This window comes from Felis catus, chromosome F2 (genome assembly GCF_018350175.1).
Source record: "Felis catus isolate Fca126 chromosome F2, F.catus_Fca126_mat1.0, whole genome shotgun sequence".
Taxonomy (NCBI): Eukaryota; Metazoa; Chordata; class Mammalia; order Carnivora; family Felidae; genus Felis; species Felis catus.
The window spans coordinates 52153476-52169619 of NC_058385.1; the positions used below are offsets into that span (position 1 = coordinate 52153476).

The 16144-nt window shown below is 37.3% G+C and overlaps 1 long non-coding RNA gene across 7 annotated transcripts in view; it reads left to right on the forward strand.

The window, feature by feature from the left end:
• The window catches only part of LOC109496163, a 237489-nt gene that overhangs the window by 149077 nt on the left and 72268 nt on the right, over positions 1 to 16144 (forward strand). For 6 of the 7 annotated variants that reach the window (XR_002152042.2, XR_006592380.1, XR_006592383.1 and 3 more), the window contains 3 exons: positions 12550 to 12653; positions 13550 to 13671; positions 14849 to 15019. This is a non-coding gene — a long non-coding RNA (uncharacterized LOC109496163). The remainder of the gene's footprint in view (positions 1 to 12549; positions 12654 to 13549; positions 13672 to 14848; positions 15020 to 16144) is intronic. The other variant, XR_006592382.1, reaches the window with a different exon arrangement.

The window sequence follows — 16144 nt, forward strand, 5'->3', positions numbered from 1 at the left end:
TTTGTTTGTTTGTTTCGGATAAATTTCTCTGTCTTCTTATTTTGTCTAAGTCTATGTGCCTATTTCTCTGTGTTAGGAAAGTCAGTTACATCTCCTGCTCTTGACAGTAATGACCTTTATGAAGAAGAGATCCTATAGTGCCCTTCTGTGTAGTGTCCCCTATTCCTCAGGGCCCAGTGCTTCTGAGAGTGACTCCATTGTGTGCTACATGTGCCCTGCTGTTTTGTCCTGGCCACTTTCTTCTTCAGGACAGTCTTTTGCAGAGGCTCCCTTTACCTGTTTTGGGAAGTTTTTAGTTCCTGGACTGAAAGGGGTATGTTTCATTAGGTATGCTCTGGTCTGCTTGTGAAATGAGACCTGTCCCCACTGCTGCCTGGGCTGAGGCTCTGCAAAACTCTCACATTGGGAGGTGCTTGTAAGCAGGGGTTTGGGCTGGTCTTCTGGGGGTCAGGGCCACCAAACTGGGACTGAGGCAAGCAAGATTGGGAAGGGTGGTTCCACAGGAGTGGGGAAGTGGGTAGGGCTTTGGTGTAAGCAAGTTAGGTAGTAAGTGTGGGCACTGAGCTGGTTCCCACAGGTGGCCCTGTGTCTAGGCCTGGGGCCAAGTAAGGGCAATTGTGCCTGCCAGCTCTTTTGTTCTTGGAGAAGTCTCCCAATGATTCCTGCCTCTTAGGCAGGTGATCTAGGATTAGTAAACAAATCTGCCTTCTGTATATCACAGGCATTTTTCAAACTGGGGCTTCCTGCTGTATCTCACTGGGGCTATTTGTATGCTGTCTCTTTAAGGGTGGAACTCAATTTCCTCTTGCCCTCTGGGCTCTCCCAGAGCTAAGCCCACTGATATTTAGAGTTCCAGGTATTAAGTCCCATTGATGTAAGATCTTGTCAAATTATGCTCTTCTAGTTTCAAAGCCAAATGTTGCAGGAATTTGTCCTCTCCTTGGGGTGCCTTGGGTGAGACTCTGATTCTTTCCCCTTTCTTCACCCAAAGCATACCTCCCTCCAATAGACAGTACTGCATATTCTCCCTTTCTACCCTCTCCAATTGTGACAGCTTCTCTACATTTAGCTGTGGAGGTTCTATTCTTCCAGTCTTCAGTTCATTTTCTGGGTTATTTACATTGATGTGGGGGTTACCCAGTTGTATCTGTGGGACAGAGATGAACTCTGCTGTCCTCCTCTTGTCCATCTTCCCTGGAAGTCCTGATATCTTTATAATGTTAAATGGGCTCATCCAGAGCAGAAAATGTATTCCATTTATTTGTATACTTATCTACATACCTTGGTAAAGTTTAACATTTGTAAAAGTTGAGTTTATGTATACCACATAAAGAATTCTCATGTACCTTAAATTTTTATTGTTTTGGAAGGATACCTTTTTAAGTTGTATTTGACAGTTGATTTTTGCTGGTATAGAGAATGCCATTGGTTTTTATATATTGATTTTGTCTCTGGGAACATTGCTAAACTCTTATTTGTTGATTTAGTTGAATTGTTTAGGTGTATGATATAATTTCTAAACAACATTTTTACATCTTGCCTTAGAAGCCTAATACCTTTTCTTCACCAACAGCATCCCTATTGTTATTATTATTATACTTTCTAGTATTGACCAGGAAGTCTGATACAATGTTAAATGACACTATTGGTGGGAATCTTATTCAATAAGTGGAAGTAACTCTTAAGTTTTCTGTTAAGTATACTATTTATTATATTGTGTATGTGTGTGTGTGTGTGTGTGTGTGCGCGCGCGCGCATGTGTGTCTCTGTAGATACAAATTTTAACAAGTCAAGGAGATTTCCTTCCATTCTGGTGTGTGATTTTTTTTTCTCTAATAAAAGAATCTGGAAAATTTTCAAAGATTTTTTTTCTCTGTGGAGGTAATCACATTATTTTCCCACTCTTTTTTTTTTTTTCAACGTTTATTTATTTTTGGGACAGAGAGAGACAGAGCATGAACGGGGGAGGGGCAGAGAGAGAGGGAGACACAGAATCGGAAACAGGTTCCAGGCTCTGAGCCATCAGCCCAGAGCCTGACACGGGGCTCGAACTCACGGACCGCGAGATCGTGACCTGGCTGAAGTCGGACGCTAAACCGACTGCGCCACCCAGGCGCCCCTACCCCCTCTTTATGTGGCAAATTATATTGTCAAATTTTCATGTTAAATGCTGTCAAATGGTGTAATTTATACACCATTAAATTCACCACAGTTGAGTGTTTTTTAATATATCCAAAAAGGTGTGATACCACTACCTCTGTCTTGTTCTAAAACATTTTAATTACCCCCAAAGGATATCCTATACCCATTAAGCAGTAATTCTTTATTGCTCCCTGCCCCCAGTCCTTGGCAGCCACCATATTGATTTCTGTCTCTATGAATTTGCCTATTCTGGACAGTTCATATAAATGGATCATAAAATATGTTGTCTTTGATGTCTGGCTTCCTTCACTTGGCATGTCTTCAAAGTTCCTCCATGTTGTAGCATGTATGAATACTTCATTCTTTTTATAGCTCAATAATATTCCATTACATAGATATATCATTTTGTTTATTCATCACTTGAATATTTGAGTTGTTTCTACCTTTTGACTATAATGAATAATGTTGCTATGAACATTTGGATACAAGTTTTAATATGGACATATACCATGCATTTTCACTTATTTTAGGTACATACCTAGGAATGGAATTTCAGAATTCTAAGGTAACTGTATGTGAAACTTTTTTTTTTCTTTTTTTTTTTTTCAACGTTTATTTTTGGGACAGAGAGAGACAGAGCACGAACGGGGGAGGGGCAGAGAGAGGGAGACACAGAATCTGAAGCAGGCTCCAGGCTCTGAGCCATCAGCCCAGAGCCTGACGCGGGGCTCGAACTCACGGACCGCGAGATCGTGACCTGGCTGAAGTCGGACGCTTAACCGACTGCGCCACCCAGGCGCCCCAGTATGTGAAACTTTTTGAAGAAATGCCAAACTCTTCTTGAAAGCAGCTATATCTTCATTTCCATCAGCAATACATGAGTTTTTTCCACATCTTCACCTACGCTTTTTTTTTTAAGTGAGGGTCATTCTAGGTGGGAAGTGCTATCTCATTGTAGCTTTGACTTACTTTTCTCTGATAATTATAAACCATTTGTATACCTTCTTTGGAGAAATGTCTGGTCAATTTCTTAGCACATACATTGATCAGGTTACATTTTTGTTGTTGAATTGTAAAAATTCTTGCCAATCTGGATGTCTTTTTTCTTTTTGCCTAATTACTCTGGCTATAGTTTTCATTACAGTTGAAAGAATGGCAAAAGCAGTCTTTTTCCTAATTTTAGGAAGAAAGAATTCAGTCTTTCATCTTTATGTATGATAGTTATGAATTTTTCACAGATGTCTTTATCTGGTCGAGAAAGTTTTCTTCTATTCCTACTTTGTTTGGTGTTTTTATAATAAAGGGTGTTGGATTTTGTCAAATGTCTTTTCTGCATCCATTGAATGATCATTTGTTTTTTATTCTTTATTAAATGGTCTATTGCATTGATTGATTTTCATATATTGAACCAACCTTGTATTGGAACGAATCCCACGTGGTCATGGTGTATAATACATTTCGTATGTTGCTGGATTTCGTTTGCTAGAATTTGTTATGAATTTTTTGTGTCTATATTCATAAAGAATGTTGGTCTATAGTTTTTTTTTCTTGTAATGTCTGTCTGATTTGGGAATCAGATATTGGCCTCATAGAATGATTTGGGAAGTGTTCCAGCCCCAAACAAGAGATCCCAGACAATGCCAAGTGGAACAGATCAATCACCCAGCTAATCTAAAGCAATTCATACAAGTATGACAGATAATAATCACTAAACCCCATTTCTTAAAACATCAAAATTATAGTCTTCTATATCTGAGTATACTCAAAACTACTTTCAAGTGCCGCCTTGTGAGCAAGGGTGGAAAGTCTCTTGAAACCCAGGGAAGATAAAGTATCCTGATACCCATTTGGGGTGGGAAAGTGGTTCTTATCTGAAGTTAGCAAAATTTAAGGAGGCTACTTCAAAAGAGGGTTCTAATGAAATACATTTGAAAGGAGGTAAATACATAGATATAAAAGAAGGAGAGTCATAGTATTTGTTCACAAAAATAAAGGGAAGGAAGGAATTCACCAAGAATCATTTTTGTTTAACTTTTCACTAAATATATGACATGAGGTTTTGGGGGGATATTTTTGCCTTGTAGATGAGCTGAGTTCCTCATATTTATAATATATCACGTTTACACTAACTGTTTCTAATGGGTGGAACCAAATATAGAATTATGCGGATTTTTCTTTCTCAGTTATCTAGCTGTTTCCTTAGTATCCTCTATCCTATGGGCCCCTTCAAGTTCATTGTATCACTTTCAGTAATGCGTGGAAGGTTATTTAGAAGACTGAGACTTGTTTGCTGTCTAGGACATGAATTCTGTAAAGAATCTCTGACTGAGTTTGGCACTGTGACCAAGGCAGGTCTGGGGAGGAATTATTTATTGCGGAGAATGAAAAGATTTTGCAATCAACATTTCCATTCTGGCTGATTCTATTTATTGTCTAGGTCAAATGGGCAGATTCAATCAGTGCAAAATATTTCCTATTATTTTTTTTTAATTTTTTTTTCAACATTTATTTATTTTTGGGACAGAGAGAGACAGAGCGTGAACAGGGGAGGGGCAGAGAGAGAGGGAGACACAGAATCGGAAACAGGCTCCAGGCTCTGAGCCATCAGCCCAGAGCCCGACGCGGGGCTCGAACTCACAGACCGCGAGATCGTGACCTGGCTGAAGTCGGACGCCCAACCAACTGCGCCACCCAGGCACCCCAAAATATTTCCTATTATTAACAAATCCATAATACTTTGACATTTGAATATACTGTACTGCCTTTTATAGAATATTTGAATGTTCAATATTTAGGACCTTTAGTAAAAACATAAAGCAAAAATATTACTTTTCCAAATAGTTTTTCCACATTAAGAATCCTTTATCTTTGTTTTTCAACAGTGATTTTTGATATGTCAAAGTGAGAATGTCTTTGAGCTTATCCTACTTGAAGTTTGTAGAGTTTTTTGGATGTGTAAATTAATATTTCTCACAAAATCAGGGGGTGTTCAGCCATTATTTTTCCAAATATTCTTTTATCTCTCCTTTCTCTCTCTCCTTCTGTTATGTGTGTGTTGCACCATTTGTTGGTATTCCCCAGGTCTCTGAGCCTGTGTTCACTTTTTCTTTATTTTTCTCTCTCTTTCCCTCAGTTCTGTTTTTTGAACTACCTTCAAGTTCACAGGTTCTTTCTTCTTCTAGCTCATATCTCTTTATGACTCTCTCTGGTGAAATTTTTATTGCAGATATTGTACTTTTCAATTCCAGAATTTCCCTTTGTTTTTTTTAAATCTCTGTTTGATGAGATATTGTTATCATACTTTCCTTTATTTATTTAGACATGATTTCCTTTAGTTACAACGTGTTTAAAATAACTGATTAAATCCAGTTTAGGAAGTACAACATCTATGTTTCTTCAATAACAATTTCTATGGACTGCTTGTTTTTCTGTGTATGGGCCATACTTCCTTGTTTGTTTGCGTGTCTCTCTCTCTTTTTTTTTTTTTTTGGAAAATTACATATTTTGAATAATGTGGCAGCTTTAAAAATCCTATCTCCCTCTCCCCTAGAGTTTGTTATTACTATCTATTATCATTGTTACTGCAGTTTCTTTAGCTGTGTTCCTGAACTAATTCTGTCAAATTTGTGTTCTTTGTTGGGTGAAGCCACTAGAGTCTTTACTCAGTTTAATGGCTGGATAATAACGTACAGTGATTTCTTTTTCTTTTCTTTTTACATTGATTTTATTTTGAGACAGAGCCTGAGCAGGGGAGGGGCACAGAGAGAGGGAGACACAGAGTCTGAAGCAGGCTCCAGGCTCTGCGCTGATAGGCTGACAGCAGTGAGCCTGATGTGAGGCTTGAACCCACAAACCATGAGATCATGACCTGAGCTGAAGTTGGACACTTAACTGACTGAGCCACCAAGGCACCCCGACAGTGATTTCTTAATGCTTGGAACCAATAGTTCTCCCGGTCTTTGCCTAGGGGCTGAGTGTATATGTCAGTTCCAGCTTTCCACATTCAGCCAGGTAGTTTACAACTCTATCATAGTCCTTACTTCCTTGAAGTCAAGGTCAGACAGAGATGAGAGCTGAGGGCTTTCTCAGGTTTTTCCTGAGCATGTGCACAGCTCTGGACATGCATATAGCCCTTCATGTATGTGTAACCTTATAGATGCCTAGGAATAAGTTGGAATTTTTCAAAGCTTCCTGGGGTCATCTAATGACCACATTGTTTGGTCAGCTAGTTGTTTGTCTCAGGCAGCTGAGACATTAAACAGTTGCTGCTGAGTATCTTTGACAAGCCCTTTGAGGACAAAAAGTTATTTGCATTAGGCAAACTTGAGTCAGGTCAAATAAAGACAAGCCATTTGAGGATTTCAAGGGAACTGCCAGACAGGTCAAATAATGACAGTTACCTGGGGCTTTGAAGAAACTCCAACACTATTCTCCCTCCAGTGGCTGCTATGCTGTTGGTTTTCCTGTGATTGTGGAATTGTTGGTTTTCAAAGCTACCATGGACCTGGGGAATGAGGTATGGAAACAGCCCAAGTTCAAATGCTACAAAGGTAATTGTAATTACTGAGATTCAACAGATTTTCTTGAATAAATGCTCCCCAGATTGTTTTAGCCTTTAATTAATTTTCAGGTTCTGAAGAAGTTGATTGCACAATTTTTGCCAGTGTTTGTGTTGCTTTTATGGAGAAGATTTTAGGTGACCTTTAGTTCACGAGTTCCACTGACATCACTCATTCATTGAATGATTTTTCATGTAGAATTGTCCTCAGATAACACTAAGTGCTTATAATTCATGATTAGAAAAAAATAGACTGTTGATGGGCTCCTGGGTGGCTGACTCAGTTAAGTGTCTGACTTTGGCTCAGGTCATGATCTTGCAGCTCATGGGTTTAAGCCCAACATTGGGCTCTGTGCTGACAACTCCGAGCCTGGAGCCTGCTTCAGATTCTGTGTCTCCTTTTTTTTTCTGCCCCTCTCCCACTCATGCTCTCTCTCTCTTTCTCTCTCTTTCAAAAATAATTAAAAACATTAAAAAATAAAAAAACAATGGACTGTTGGATTTTTTTAAAGCTAAATTTTATCAGGGATATTTCCATCGATGCATAAGTGAAATTGTATCATTTGTTGTTTTGACATCTGATTTTGGAATTCTAATTATACTTGTTCCAAGTAATACTCAAACTAAGTCCACTTCACAATGACAGTGTTCACTGTTTATTCATACTGGGGCACAGCCAATCAGAATGTAAGCAATTGATACAGCTGTATAGGTGAGAATTGGTTGAATATTACCTCTTTATATAAATTAGGCTGGACAGCATTTGCTATTTTCTTGGACAGCTTCTGTCAGTGTTGTTATATGTTTCTGAAAGGTTGAAGGAACTTATTTGTAAAATCTAGGACTAATGGGGGACAGGGTGGGAGAAAGCTATTGAGTGTAATTTAAGTTTCTTTAAGTCTTCTTATTCAATATTTCTACTCAGTTTTTATTCAACTTTGACATTTTATGCTTTTATAGAAATTCACATATTTAGATTTTTTAAAAATATTAAGTTGTTTATAATACTCCCTTTTTTTTGCTTTTGCCTCAGTCACAACCTTCATAACTTTTTTCCCCTCCTAGTCCAAAATCTATTGCAGAATCACCCATTACATTTATTTTTTCCACTCATTACATTTAGCTTTTATGTTTCTTTAGCCTCTGTCAATCTGGAATAGTTCCTTAGCCATTTCTTGGTCATTCATGACATTGGTATTTTGAAATATTCAGGTCATTTATTTTGTAGACTGTTCTTCAATTTTATTATGTCTAATGCTTATTGATGATTAGATTCAGGTTATATATTTTTTGGAAGAAATACTACTAACATGTGTCCTTCTAAGAATAATAATCTTTAACACAAGTGCTTGGAAATACGTCACGGTTTCCAAACGTACAAGATTCTAAAGCACTAATTTTCTTACCAAGTCCCAATTTATTATATAATGATTAGAGGACAGAGTATTTATCATATTGATTCTTTAAAGTGTGTTTTTTCTTATATTTTTATAAATGCTTCATGTACACTAAAAATGATATATATTATAGTGAATAACAAAAATTCTTAATTTTATTTAGGTTCAATACTTTTCCTTTCTCACTGAAACCTTAACATATGGGAGGGAGACATGTTTAATTGGACTATTACCTTGTTTGGTTCCTCCATGTTTTCTTTTTTTTTTTTTTAACGTTTATTTATTTTGGGGACAGAGAGAGACAGAGCATGAACGGGGGAGGGGCAGAGAGAGAGGGAGACACAGAATCGGAAACAGGCTCCAAGCTCTGAGCCATCAGCCCAGAGCCCGACGCGGGGCTCGAACTCACGGACCATGAGATCATGACCTGAGCTGAAGTCAGACGCCCAACCGACTGAGCCACCCAGGCTTCCCCTTCCATGTTTTCTAATCAGTTCTTTCTTTGTATTCTCGCATCTTGAATTTGATGTGGGGCAAAAGTAGGAGAGGAAGAGGAAAAAGAAAACTTTTATTTGTTTGCAATTACACACATCTATATTGATGCTTGGTGGATGTTTAAAGTTGAATGTTTCTCTTGAGGGTAGTTCCAAGGGGGTTCCTCAAAGATTCCCCAGCTGGAAACACTTTGTTATGGCTTCCTGATGCAGGCTGTGCTTCTTTGGCTGGTTGCCTGTTCCCTCTACACTGAACTTCTGTCTCTAGTGATAAATGTCCCTTTCTTTCTACTAGTAGCATTGCTATTCAACCTCCAGAAGACTGGAATCAAACTCTCTAATGATTTCTTAAAGTTCCTCATTAGTCATAAGAGGACATCTCTTTCTTTTACATATGGGGAAAGGGAAAGAAGTTCTCCCTTCACCTCCTGTACATATTTGCCTTAAATGTAGTTCTTGGACTGAGTGTTGCAAACTACTTAGCAACTACTTCAAAGATATTTTGTCTCGCACTTTGGAATAGGTACTACCATTTTGTTCTTAGCCTCAGGAAGTATGCCAAAACAGATAGGAAAATGATCCATTTTAATAATCTATTGTAGACTCAATATACTAAGTTCTCTAATGACAATGTGCTATAATTAGAAATTGAAGAAAAATGATAGTAAGTTTTTTTTCAATGTCAATGAAAACTTCACAGTTCTAATAGTTAAGATGGTGTACTGGTGCCACAAAATTAGACAAAAAAAGATGAGTGGAAGAGAATTAATAGCCTAGAAACAAGGCAGCACATATATGGGAACACAAACTATGACAGAAGTGTTAGTACAAATTAATGACCTAAAAACAGAATTATAAATGGTTCTTGAAAAATCAGTTATCCAAATGTAAAAAATGATAAATTCCTGCCTTATTTTATACACAAAATTCAAATCCAGTCAGATTAAAGAACAAATTGTGAAAAGCAAAACTTTAAATTATTAGAAAATAAGTTGTAGAAGATATTAAGACCTCAGGGTAGGAAAATATTCAATCATGATACAAAGAGCCTATTTCACAAAGGAAAATATTGTTGAATAATTAAAATATTTATGTAAAAAATAATCATTGTACTTGGAGGCAAGTCAGTTAAAAGTAGGCAGAGAAGATTAAAAAGGTAATTCTTTGAAGATGGAAACCAAATTAGCAACGTGTATGCTCAATATCATTAGTGAAAGAAAATAAAAATTAAAGATTCTGCCTCATATCTATCATATTGGCAAACACTTGAAAAATCAGGTAATATGAGTATATTGATTTGTTACAGCTGGTGTAATAAAGTACCACAAACCGGGTGGTTTGCACAGCAAATATTTATTGTCTCATGGTTCTGCAGACTAGAAGAATAGTTTCAAAGCGTTGGCCACCTCTGGTAACTATGCGGGGCAATCTGTTCATGCTCTCCTCTAGCTTCTGCAGGTTTGTTGGCAATCTTTGGTGCTCTTTGACCTCTGATACCTCACCTGAATCTCTGTCTGCCTTTATCTTCACATGGCATGTGTATTTAATTTTTTTTTCTAAGAAGGATGAGGGTCAGAAATAAGAGTTGAGTTAAAAAATTAAGTTACAGAATAATTCGTCATCTATGATAATATATATTTAAATTATATATTATATATCAAAGTATATATTATATATCGCTTCTCAGCCTTTTGGCTAAGATCAAGTGTTAAGTGTATATTATATATGATTATATAATATATATTATTACATATTATATATGTGTATATATATTATATAATATATATTGTTACATATAATATATAATTATATATTATTACGGGATTTTAGAGTTTCCCATTCGGCTGCAACTATATTTAATGTTTGGTTTGTTTAAAAAAATAATAACCTAAAGAAAATGTTGTATAATATTAATATTCATTGTATTTGGGTTTGGACATGTGAGTGTTCATTGTATTCATCTCTTTTCCAAATGTTTGAGATATTTTGTAAGAACAATATATTTTTTTAAATCTCAGCAGTGTGGAACAATGTGCTGACAATAACAGGATAAAATTTAGGAGAGATGAATAAAACAAATCCTAACCTTGAATCAAATAGAAACCTCACCAACTGAATGTGTCCACAGTAGGGGGCATGTGAGTTAAAAGAAAAATTTGTTTAAATATCTATAATTTGATTTGACTATAATCTCATGTGTCAATATTACTAAGGCTTGCCAACAAATCTAGTTTGTCCTAAAGCTGAACAGTACGAGTGAAATGTCTAAAACAGAAAAATGATAGTACGAGTAGATTCTGTTTTAGCCAAAACTTGTGTTGTTCAACTTCTAGCAACTGGAAGCTATTGAGAGGACAGTGACCACAATGTAGAGAGGAACTCTTGAGTTGTGTCAGTGCAGCACTAGCAAACACTTGGCTTAGAGAACATGAAGTTCAAGATGGGTATGGTAACCATCTTTATTCATTGCTTTCTTCATTCATCCACCTATAGGAGTGGAATTTGACTCATTTGCTGTGGCCTGCAGGATAGAACAAGAGCCAAACACCAAGAAATTGTGACGAGATGATCACACATGTTATACTTTTTTTTTTTTAACGTTTATTTATTTTTGAGACAGAGAGAGACAGAGCATGAATGGTGGAAGGGCAGGGAAAGAGGGAGACACAGAATCGGAAGCAGGCTCCAGGCTCTGAGCCATCAGCCCAGAGCCTGACGCGGGGCTCGAACTCACAGACCGCGAGATCGTGACCCGGGTGAAGTCGGACGCTTAACCGACTGAGCCACCCAGGCGCCCCTCAAATGTTATACTTTACTGCGACATAAAGAACTTTCCAATAGACTGGCCAAATATGACATGGTCTTCCTCAGAAAGCAGTAAATTTCTTACCAGTAGAGTTGCTTAAGCAAAGACCTTGATTTTTCAGTTGTGAATTGGTGGTGGTGGACTAGACAGTTCTAGTGATCCAGAATTTTGGGTTTCATGGATCAGAAAACTTCAAATGAATAAATGGAAAATGAACAAAGTTTGCAACCTACTAGGGAAAAATTATTACAGCATCTGTGAATGTTTTCCCCTAATTTTACCTTTACTTTAATACTGAAATTAATGAAGTACATCATCTCAATAATTTTTTCTTCTCAAGAAAACAACCTTGACCACTTTCTATGGATATTTTTAAAAGTATATATTTAAATGTTTTTATGGGGTGCATGGGTAGCTCTGTCAGTTAAGTGTCCAACTTTCGGGTTCAGCTTAGGTCATGATCTCACAGTTGGTGGGTTCAAGCCCTGCATCAGGCTCTGCACTGACAGTATGGAACATACATGGGATTCTGTCTCTGTCTCTCACTTTCTCTCTGCCCATCTGCTGCTCATTGCTCTTTCTCTCTCTCTCAAAATAAATAAATGAAGGGGGAAAAAAGCATATATTTAAATGTTTTCAAATAGAGGAAATTTTCAACATTTTGGGTTTTTTCTTGATTAAATATATCAAAGTGGAAATTCACATGTATAATTGCATACTATGAAATAGAATTCAAATATCCAAGTTATTCTTTTTTTTTTAAATTTTTTATATGTTTATTTTGAGAGAGAGAGAAGCCAGAACACGAGCAGGGAAGGGGCAGAGAGATAGACACAGAATTGGAAGCAGGGTCCTGGCTCTAAGCTGTTAGCATAGAGCCTGATGTGGGGCTCAGACTCACAAGCCTTCGAGCTGTGAGATCATGACCTGAGCCGAAGTTAGCCGCTCAATTGACTGAGCCACCCAGGCACCCCCAAATCTATTCTTGAAATTTATTTTTGTCTATAGTTCCCAAACCTACTGTTTGGCCTAGAGGTGGAAGCAAACTCCAGATGTCATTTTGCTTAACTTAGAATATTCCAAGTGGGCTGAGAAAAACAAAGAATAACACCTCATACGGTTCTTGCCTCCCTTTTGTGCCTTTCTCTTCAGGCCAGAGCAGGTCAGAATCTGAGCGCCAGGTCTGCTAGAAGGGAGGAACAGAGCTTTGGACTCCAAATAATCACTTACCAGGAGGGTCTTCCAGTCTGGAAATGGTGAGAGAAACCACCTCCTCACCCCCAAATGATGCATACACAGCAGGGGAATTGTGGCCCCAAATGGCTTCTTACAATGAGGACCCAAAAGTCACAAATCAGTAAGAAGACTGTGCTGCTCACAGCTTGGGCTAATGCAGGGGACGCTGATCTACAACAGTGTTTCTCAGCCTCTGCATTTGATATTTGGGGCTACAATGCTTTCTTGCCAGGGGCTGTCCTGTGCACTGTGGGATATTTTGTGGTATTCCTGGCCTTTACTCATTTGATGCCAGTAGCATCGCCCACTCTCCGGTTGTAAAAATAAAAATGTCTCTAGACATGCCAAGTGCTCCAGAACAGATTTCTCCCAGTTGAGAACCACTTGTTTAGAAGATCTGTAGACTCTTCTCAGCCTGGAGACATTAGGATCAGTCTTCTTGAACTGTGCTAATGTGTATAAAAGAGGTTTTTCTAATAGTAACCCTGGAATAACTCATTTGTGTTTCTTTTGTCTAATTAAGCCCAAATGAAGATTAGGAAGGGGTGAGGGTGGGCCATTTTATAGGCTCTCCCCTTTTGAGTCAGAAATCTTTCTTCCTTTGGACATGGGTAAAAATATCTGGGAACAAGTTTCAGCTGTAGGTAAACTGGTAAACCTTTGAATACTGTAGTTGCCCTCTTCACATTAATCAGTCTTGATGAAGGCTGTGGCCCTTTTTTCATGTTTCTTCTTTTTAAAAAATTACCTCAAAGTATTTGTAAAACATTTCTAAAGTTTGTAGTTTGACCATTACATCTCCATCATTTTCCAAAAGACTTCAAAAAGTTAACTTCATTATGGGGGGGGGGGGGAAATCCCTACTTATGTAGGCAACTTTTTCTCAAACACATACATATGGCTTCTCTTATTCTAGGTTTGGCTTTCTGCCTGGATCAAAAGCAAGAACTGTATTTGCCTTTGAGAAAAGGATTTGTGACCAGACTTTTGTTTTCCAGTGCTGTTTTACAGAAATCTGCAACCACATACTACCCAGATGTAAGTGGCCTCTCTCATTCATCCTAATGGAAAATCATACTTTGTATAGAAGGACTGAAACTATGTCTGGGAGACACCATTGGGACTTGTGAAGTAAGCAAAAGAAATGAAGTACTATACCAATAAAATAACTATTTTCAGGAATTTGTTTAATTAAACAGGGTAAGATAAAGAGTAAAAAGCACAGAGGTTGGAGCAAAGCCTGATTTGCATGAAGATACTTATCATTAATAAGCAGATCATATAAATTCATAAAGGCTAAAATCCATCTCAGTTTCTTAATAGAGATGTACTGTGTCTGGATCCTATGCTTTCCAGAATTTTGACTCTTGCTGGTGCTCAGAATCCTGATTAGGACAAAGAAATCCAAATCACCAATTATGGTAGGTGAAAGTCTACTGATCTGTAAAACATTAGCTCAAAAAAAGATACAGCTAGTAGGTCAATAGTTACAGGATCTCCTAATCTCATGGATTAGAAATTATTATCTGCTTAGAAAAATAGTATTAATGGGCTAGTCAGAGTGGCATTTTTTAAATTTGTGTTTTGTTGGTAAATGGGTCAACACTTCTTATTTCAGATATAGATATTTCCAGAGGGGGAAAAAAACCCAAAAATAAACAGTTGAATAACAACCTTTCATATTTAAAAGCTCCCCTGTGGTCTTATTGTTTGTTTCATTTATGCTTTGGGGTGCTTGAGAATGAAGAATTCAATGTTACCACCTGAGTTTGGGGTTGACAGAGACTACCATGTGTTCTCCTACTTCCTTTTCCTAGGAAATTAAATGGTTATGGTCTTATCTATTGGTTTTTGCTCACAGTTTGCCATCAATAACTATCTGAATATATATTCAGGTCTCATTTCGTTGGTTTGTTCACAGTTGGAAATTTCCCAAATATGACTTGTGCAAATGTTTTTATTCCTCTTCTTTTTCTTAGTTTTCAGATGCTGAGAATTTAAGATCATTGTCTTTATGCTTCTTTTAGATCTGTATTTCAGATGCATGCTCTTCTATAGGAATTTACTCCCGGTTTCAAGAAGGTTCTTTGACATATAAGCTGCCTTTTTGCTGACTACAAGGGATTTTATTACATTCCTATAAATATCACGTACTTAAATTTCATCTTTATATTAACGTTACTGTTATCAGACTTGCATTGTATTTTTCTCTTAGGTGTTTGTTATATGAGGATAGAAATATTTCATGCCCTTTTGGAGCAAAAGTGGCTTCAGAATTAATGGTGATCCACTCAGCATCACTGACCATAGCCTCAGAACTGCTTGACTGTTCAGTGGGCACATGGCAATGAGGAAGAGTGAGACCCACTAGGTGAGACCTCACAAGGTGAGGAAATTGGAGAACTATGATTCTGATGTCTGTAAAAGTAAGATGGAGGAAAGTAATTATCTTTTGAGTGACATTAGGGGAGGTTCGAAGGAGTGAGTTTATAAATGGGGAAAGGTACAATTAAGGCAGTCAGGGATTATTAGTATCTGATAAAGGTATAAGAAATACTTCTCTACAGAGTCAACCCCTTGTACACTAATCAACACAACCTCACACCATGAAGAATTTGATAGACCAATGAAAGGGCAGATAGCCAGCTTTTTTATTACATCTAACATTAATATTAGTTTGGTGTAAAATGTCCTTGTCTGTGTTTCATATATTCCCAAGAGTGTTGGAAGAACAGCGTATGGCAAGTTAAAAAAAAAGTCTATCAAATAATGTCTCCAGAAATTCATCTAAGAAGGCATTAACTTGGGTCTCACATTAAGAATTGTGGCTCATTGGTGGTTAGCCATTCCAGGCCCCTTAGTATATATAACTTCTTCTATATGTAATTCTGTAGCACCTGAACCTGGTGCTAACTTTGTTCAAGACTACATCTCTAGTCCCCTGAATGCTACTTAGCACATAGTATGCCTACCCTAAATATTGTTAAAAGAAACTGATATTCAGAGATCTTAAGTATCTAGTTCCCAAACTAGCAAGCATCAAAACAAAAAATTTGAATCCAGGTCTATGTGGCTCCAATTCATGCTTTTCTTATGTTCATTCATGCATTATATGATTTACTTAATGCTCTCAGGATTTTTAGCAAATTATGGGATATAACCAACACACCAAAGATGTAAATAAAATGTTATGTAATTTTAATATATATTGTTGACACAAACGGAACAAACCTTTTAGAATCTCTAAAAGTAAGAAAGAGTTTTATTTGAGCTCAAGTTAGAACAGCTGCCTGGGAACTACATTCTTCACAAGGAAGAAAGTATTCTGGAGAATGAACAGTTTTTACAGGGTTATAATTTTTTTTATATATTGCAAAAGCTCAAAAGGTTACAGATTACCATATAGGCAGGAACCATGGGTTTCGTCATAAAGAAATGCAGGGAGTAGGAGCATTGTTCAGTATCTCAAGAACAAGATGGTTTTCGTTTAGGCTACTCATTCACAAAGCAG